Source organism: Sebastes fasciatus, chromosome 8, assembly GCF_043250625.1.
Source record: "Sebastes fasciatus isolate fSebFas1 chromosome 8, fSebFas1.pri, whole genome shotgun sequence".
NCBI lineage: Eukaryota > Metazoa > Chordata > Actinopteri > Perciformes > Sebastidae > Sebastes > Sebastes fasciatus.
The window spans coordinates 25,623,822-25,630,590 of NC_133802.1; the positions used below are offsets into that span (position 1 = coordinate 25,623,822).

General features: G+C 38.9%; 1 long non-coding RNA gene across 1 annotated transcript; it reads left to right on the plus strand.

Moving 5' to 3' along the window:
* Positions 1–1,312: 1,312 nt before the first annotated feature.
* On the plus strand, positions 1,313–6,400 carry LOC141772095 (uncharacterized). The gene is made up of 3 exons (XR_012594850.1): positions 1,313–1,369; positions 1,613–1,775; positions 6,033–6,400. It is a non-coding gene; the product is annotated as an uncharacterized LOC141772095 (long non-coding RNA).
* The last annotated feature ends 369 nt before the right edge of the window (positions 6,401–6,769 follow it).

Here is a 6,769-nt window from a genome sequence, read left to right on the forward strand (position 1 = left end):
GTTTGTGAGCGTGCGTGCGCACCATGTGCCTGCGAAAGCATTTCTGTGGGAATGACTAATTTAGCAGCAAGCGCATCTCCGCTCTCCAGCCTTGCCTGAAGTTTTAATCCCCACATTTGCATGGCTAAACATAGATCAGCCTCCACACATACACACTGGATATCGACTCGAGGAATATAAATGCTTGTTTTGACTGCACGTTGAAAATGTTGATTAAACATGCATGAGGTTGCTCATTCTCTGTCTCCGAGGCGGCTTCTTAAACACTACCTGTGCTGTGAATGATACAGCGAGACTCTATATATGCACAAGTTCCAAACTGAAGTGAAACAACTTCAGATTTTCCTTTTTTTTTAATCCTCGTTGAGGCCAGGCCACACTGTGTTCCAAAAGAGTGATTCAATTCCTTGCAAATGGGCTTCTCCAAGAGCTTCTTTGCTGAGTTTAAGGAGAGCGCTCACAGATGCGGAACGGATGCAATAACCGCCGACTCGCTGGCTGATAGAATAGCTTTATCGCACACTACTTGCACTGTTGAGCTGCGGTATTCTATCTTGCTGGTATTTTTCACACACACAGAAATGTACAAACACGCATAAAGGCGCTAAATAAGAGATGGCGATATACATGACGATGCAAATGCTGTTAGTTTTGTTGCAAAATATATTGATTTCCATTGCAATTAAGCAGGAATAAAGTTGTGTGTGTGCGCATGTTATGTGGTTGGTAATAGTAGCTGACACTAAACACATTGGAGCAGCTGCCCGGTCCTCCTGTTTGGCAGAGCTTCTTAATCTGAAGGTGCCTCAGTTTTTGGCTGACTGTCCGACGCTGCCGGAGAAATAACCAGAGTCACTTGTCAAATAAATGGACGCATGGATCAATAAATGTTCAATCAATGCATTTTTTTCTCATGAGAGGAAAATATGGAGTCAGAATAGTCAATGTCAATGACTACACACAGAAGAATTCACAAATGTATTTCGGGATTTATAAAGAAATGACTCTCTCCACAAAACAATTTTTCAATGCACACAAAAATATCTACTGTTGTGTATAGATACAAAAAAAAACACAAATATATTTCTGATGCACACACATATTTCTTGTTTAAAATAAATGTAATAGAAATCCACAAATATAAGTATTGAAAGTATTTGCAATTTTCATCAAAAACTCTTTTATTTTTTTGTTTGGGTAAATGGTCACAACAATATTCCCACTTAGTGGTGACCTCTGTAGGCAATAGAGAACTATAGGACTACAAATCCCACAATGCTCCACTCAATTAACGCTAGTGGAGACAGGTATAGGCAATTGGTGGCTGAAGACACCGACCAGAGACTTTTCTCAACCTTTACCGTTTAACGTAAAGACAATCTTAAGTTTGCTTATTATTTTATTAGAGTTTTGCCTCTTTGATATGATATGGTTTTGAGTGTTGTAAATGCCTATTTTTCTTTGTTGAATGTGTTTTGGAACGACCTGTATTTTCCGTTAACCGCACGAGTTACACAAGCTAACGTTACGCTTTCTGCTGAGCCAAGTAACGGTATCATCTTGAAGTGAAGTTAACACTACTGAAAAATTAAATGACTGTTTTGTTTGACAGGGTCTGTTGTCTCAAGCCCGAGGTAGTAGCACTACTAGGGCTTTTGTGCATTTATTAGCCAGGGAGCTGCTGTCCTCGTCCTCGGCCCACAATGCACCGCTAGTGAGCCGAGCAGAGAGCGCATCAGTAAGGCCAGCAGGCGGCGCAGAGAGACCACGTGAAGGTAATGCATTTAATTTACTATTTCTACATTTTGGCAGTACAAGATCAAACTATGGTTTAGTCCCGGCCTTAGATGTGTGAATATCTGATATATGAGCTCGGCCCCGGTTTCACAAAGTTAAGTTAATGTTAGGTGAAGGGTTTTTCAAAATGATTCGATTCTGTACGCTCATCTCTGCAGACCCCGGTTGGTGTACTATATGTCATTATCTCAGAGGTGCTTTATTCTATCATTCCAATTTTTCATGACTTTGTCTATCCATTTGTTCCCTAATGGCTTCATATCATTGTTTTCTGTTTCTGTTTTTAATTAGTGTTTTTTAAAAGCTAGATAGATGAATGTTTTTCCATGGGTCCTAATTTAAAGCATCTCACACTATCAGGGCGGGGGGGCTAGGAGCACTCTGTCAGTCATTTTGAAGGAGACAGAAACAGATTTCCTCTTATTCTGTCTAATTTCCTTTTACACAATATGCTAATTAACTGTAGCTTTCTTAAAAAAAAATAATAATCAGGTTTTTGTTTTCTTTAGATGACATTAATTGCATAAATAATAATGTTTTGAGAAGAAAAAAGTTAACATTTTGCTTTTTGGTTAATCTGCTATTCAAACGCTAAATAAACCTACGACGTTTCATACAGCCGTTCCGTACATCAATGTTTCAGAAAAGATTAATAACTGTCAGTCCAACAAAGATTTTGGGTATCTAAATAAAGCTTAGTATCATGTATTGTCTATTAAGTTACACATCTTCACTTTACTAACAGTGATTCTGAAGCATTGCATATTAGTGTCTGGAACATCACGAGCACGGTGGCTGTAACGTTACCAAACAGAGTGAGTGTATTTTATACTTTTATTTAGCTATTTATAGCCTAATTGGTATTATTGAAAACAATGTAAACAAAATCATCTAAAGCCATACATTTTCATAATTCATCAATCTTGCACTGGATTTAATAGATCAGTGGTTCCCAAACTTTTTCCACGTCAAGGACCCCTATACTGACACAAATCAGATCACGGTCTGCCATTTGATACGATTTTGTCCCAGAGTCCCCCATCTGATAGGATTTCTGCTTTTAGATGTTTTATTACAGAAAATATATGAAACCCAAAACCAAAATAATCATAAGATAAGATAAGATAGAATCTTATTGATGCCGAAGGAAATTCTTTTTCCAGAGATAACTCAAAAATTACAACACAAGAATAAAAAAACACAACAGAGTGACACATATAAAGTGAATAAGAAGTAATATTAACACCAGTGCGTAATAGAATAACAATAACCGTAAAATAGATTTAGACAAATAAGTAAACTAAAATAGATAGAAAAGTAATATTGTGCATTATATTGAGAGAGTAATATTGGCATTGATATTGAAAAGGTAATAAATAGCAATATTGCACATGATATTGAAAGTAATATTGCACATGATATTGAAAGTAATATTGCACATAACATACTGTCATCGTGTTGCTTATGGATGGAATTATTGTGAAAATAAATTATTGGCAAATGTGGCCCAAATCCGATTTTTTTTTATGGCTTGCAATATTGCGATATTACAATATTTAGGTTATTGCGACAACCCTAGTTTAAACTGCCAAATGCAGGAAAAACAGCTGGCAAAAAACGTATTAGTACTTTTATGTATGCTGTGGGTGATTATAAAACATGAAAGTAAGCCGCTTACCGCTTTGAATTATGTTCTTATATTCTATTTGCTCCCAAGTCTGTTTCACACCGCTGGGGTCTTGCTGAAAGAAGGCTAAACGTGACATACATGACACAATTTCCCTAAGGGGAATAATGAAGTACAGTCCTCTATTCTGTTCCATAAGCAACATATTCATTTAACAAGAATACACAAAGCAATTACAGTCAGATCTACTCGTGCTCTAGATGGGGCAGTGATATTATAGTCTGTTAATTTACGCATTTACTCATCGGCAGTTTCGGAATCTAGTTCAAAGTTCCGAGACTGACGGATCTGTTAAATTGAGCAATATGTTAACAGAGTCTGGCAGTCACTGTGCTCGAACAACTCCAGTGTGTATTTTCGGACCACTGGGCTGTCCCCCATGAGTGTGATGTTATTGGTTGCATGTGAGGCGTTTCAAGGAAGAGATCCGTTCTCACTGATGTCAGATATGGGTCACTTCAAACATCAATGTGAACGAATGTCTAGGCAGAAAGATCGGATCTCGGTAAAAAAATCGGAATTGAGCATTAAGCCCTGTAATGTGAATGTAGCCTTAGAGTATCATTATGTGCTGTTAATGGTCTTTTTCCTGTTTTGTGTTTAATATGCTGTAATGTTACGACTCTAGCGGCTGCATCGGAGCATGTGCTGCACCTTTGTAATCAAATTAGAAAACACAACAGAGCTAAATACTTTTGAGGGTTCTGATTTTACCCGACTTTTATATGATGAAAACTATATGCAGGAAGAAGTATGTGAAAAATAATCACCACTCATGATTTGTCTCTCTTTCCCATTACAGTAACTTTTTTTTTTTTGTCTATCCTTAGAATGAAATTGCTCACCACAGCGAAGCAGCCAGTCTGACAAGGAGAGAGGAATTGCCAGGATCTTCAGTTCCTCAATTGTCAAGACCATTTTCAGCAGGTAATTTATTCAGAACAATTACTGCTATGGTGTAGTTGAATCTGGACCATTTTTTGGCTGTAAATGGTTTTAGAAAGTGACTACTCACCAACACTGTGACAAAATAATGAAATGTTGCTACAAGAACTTTGACACAGTAATGTGAAAAGGAACATTGATTTCAAGTACCTACCCATAATATATTACTTTAACCTTTTCCACTCCACCCCTCTTTTTCATAGACCCGTTTTTGTCTTTTTTAGGGGGGTACAGGGAGTCTTTATGGGGTGATAGCAGGTTAACAGTAGATGTTATATAGAAGTGGTGTACGTCATCTGAAAGCTGGGAACCTGAAGACTAATTTGAGATGCAGCTCTACTGACAGGTAAACACTCAACTTAATTTAAATAAGCCACTTGTTGCAGCTTAATCTAAATAAACCTTCAAAGACTGAGTTTTGGTTCAACTGTGATCATGCATGTTTTTAAACTGATTGCTCAAGACATGGTGTCTAATACAGTTACTCCTTTTTTTATTAAGTCTCTGCTGCTCTTACATCAGGTTCCTTCTGCAGCTGCTGTGCTTTGGGAAAACAGCCCGTTTGAGATGGCAGTCAGAACCTTTCCTGCTTGGTGGTTTCAGTTTCTCAGGACTCAGTTAGCCTGCGGTGACTCTGTTGACTGGTGGGTGCACAGACACTGCAGCATCAGCTCTGACCCTGCAGGACTCTCCTGATATTGACCATTGTGAGTAACGTAGTTAAAAGTTGGCATGTCCTACACCAATGCACCACAATGCACCACAATGCTATATGTGCTTGTCATCAAATTGATTCAGTTCAAGGGTCAGTGCTGTGATGTTTGGCAAGATGTGATTTCCAAAGCTTTGTGTCCCTGTGAACTCCAGATGTTGACTATTTATATTGAACCTTTTGCATTTTTTGTGGATTGCCCGGAGACAACTTTGCATGTAATTAAAACATTCTTTCCTCTGTTTTTGACTGTGTATCTGCTGTAGCTCAAGAATGATGAACTTGCAGCAGAAGAAACCACCAGTGTGGCTGATCTTTGGCTGTCCTGAGATCTCCCTGTTCTAACCTCCTCTTAATCACGACCGGCTGTTCCAGGAACATGCTTTCACGTGCAGTAATCGTTTTATACATTACCTTATTGAAACAATATAATGGTAACATGACAGTCTAACCAATTATGATATATATTGGAGGTTGGCATCTGTACCGGTGGTGTCTTTCCATTAAAGTAGTGCCTCAGTGTAAATGTTGCCTTCTGTCCTGTCAGTTCTGTTTGCAGATACTTCCCCGAGTTAGGCAGCCTAATAAACAGATCCGGAAAGGCCTTAAAGAAAGGAAATCTGGCCGCTTCTTCCAAATAGGCCAGATGTCCACCCCAAGGGAGTCGAATGAGGAGCTTAACCCAAAGGTAAGCTGCCTTGCGTCTTTATTGGATTTATGTTATTGTTGGTATTTGTGTGCAAAGACTTTCATGTCATTTCATTTGTTAGGTCTGTTACTGGTGTGTGTGTAGATCTAAGAACAATGCTGTACAATTTTAAGATCATTCTGCAGCATCTAACAAGAGTTTAAATCTTAGCATGAAACAAGTTTGTGTTTGATCCCCTGTAGACCGTGATCCAGAACATTCACTGGCCTCAACCTAAATCTGACAGCGATGAGGACGACCCTGTTATGTTGGAGAAAGTCGGTCTCGTCACTGGGATTTGAAGAAATTCATAGAGGAAGGCAATGCTCTTCTTATTTCCTCTTGTATTACATTTCTCATCTTAAATTTGCACTTAGTTATTTGGGTGCTAGGACTGCTAAGAATGGACAAAAGTGTAGCGCAGCTGAAGAGATGGCAGTTCTGATGCTAAGTAATATGCACACAATTAGGGGTACAGATTTAAATCTGTGCATGGTGTATGCAATATTTTGGCAAGTTTTATGTGCTCAAATTTCAAGTTTTGATGAAATGCATTAGAGGTGTCGCATGCATTACAATGTTCTCTTCCATAGTGTCACCAAAGGTTCTGTGTGACCTCATGAGGGTCTGGGTTGGGTGTGAGCTGCCAACAAGACATCTCATCGTTGAAGTTGTAACCTCAACTCACCCGGTGGCCACTACCTGACCTACAAGATGATGTCCAGGCGGACCTGGATGTGTGGCAGGAAAACGTAGTGGCAGCAGTATATTTGCAGGATGTTGCTGAGGTCGAGCAGGTGTTTGTCCTCATGAAAGTGCAGGGTGCTGTAATACACACCTGTAACACTCATGAACACATCACAACAGAGGTGTTCAATTCTGTGTTTGAAAAAAAAAAAGAGAAAAATTTCACAACATGTACTTTGAGGTGGTTCCCAAC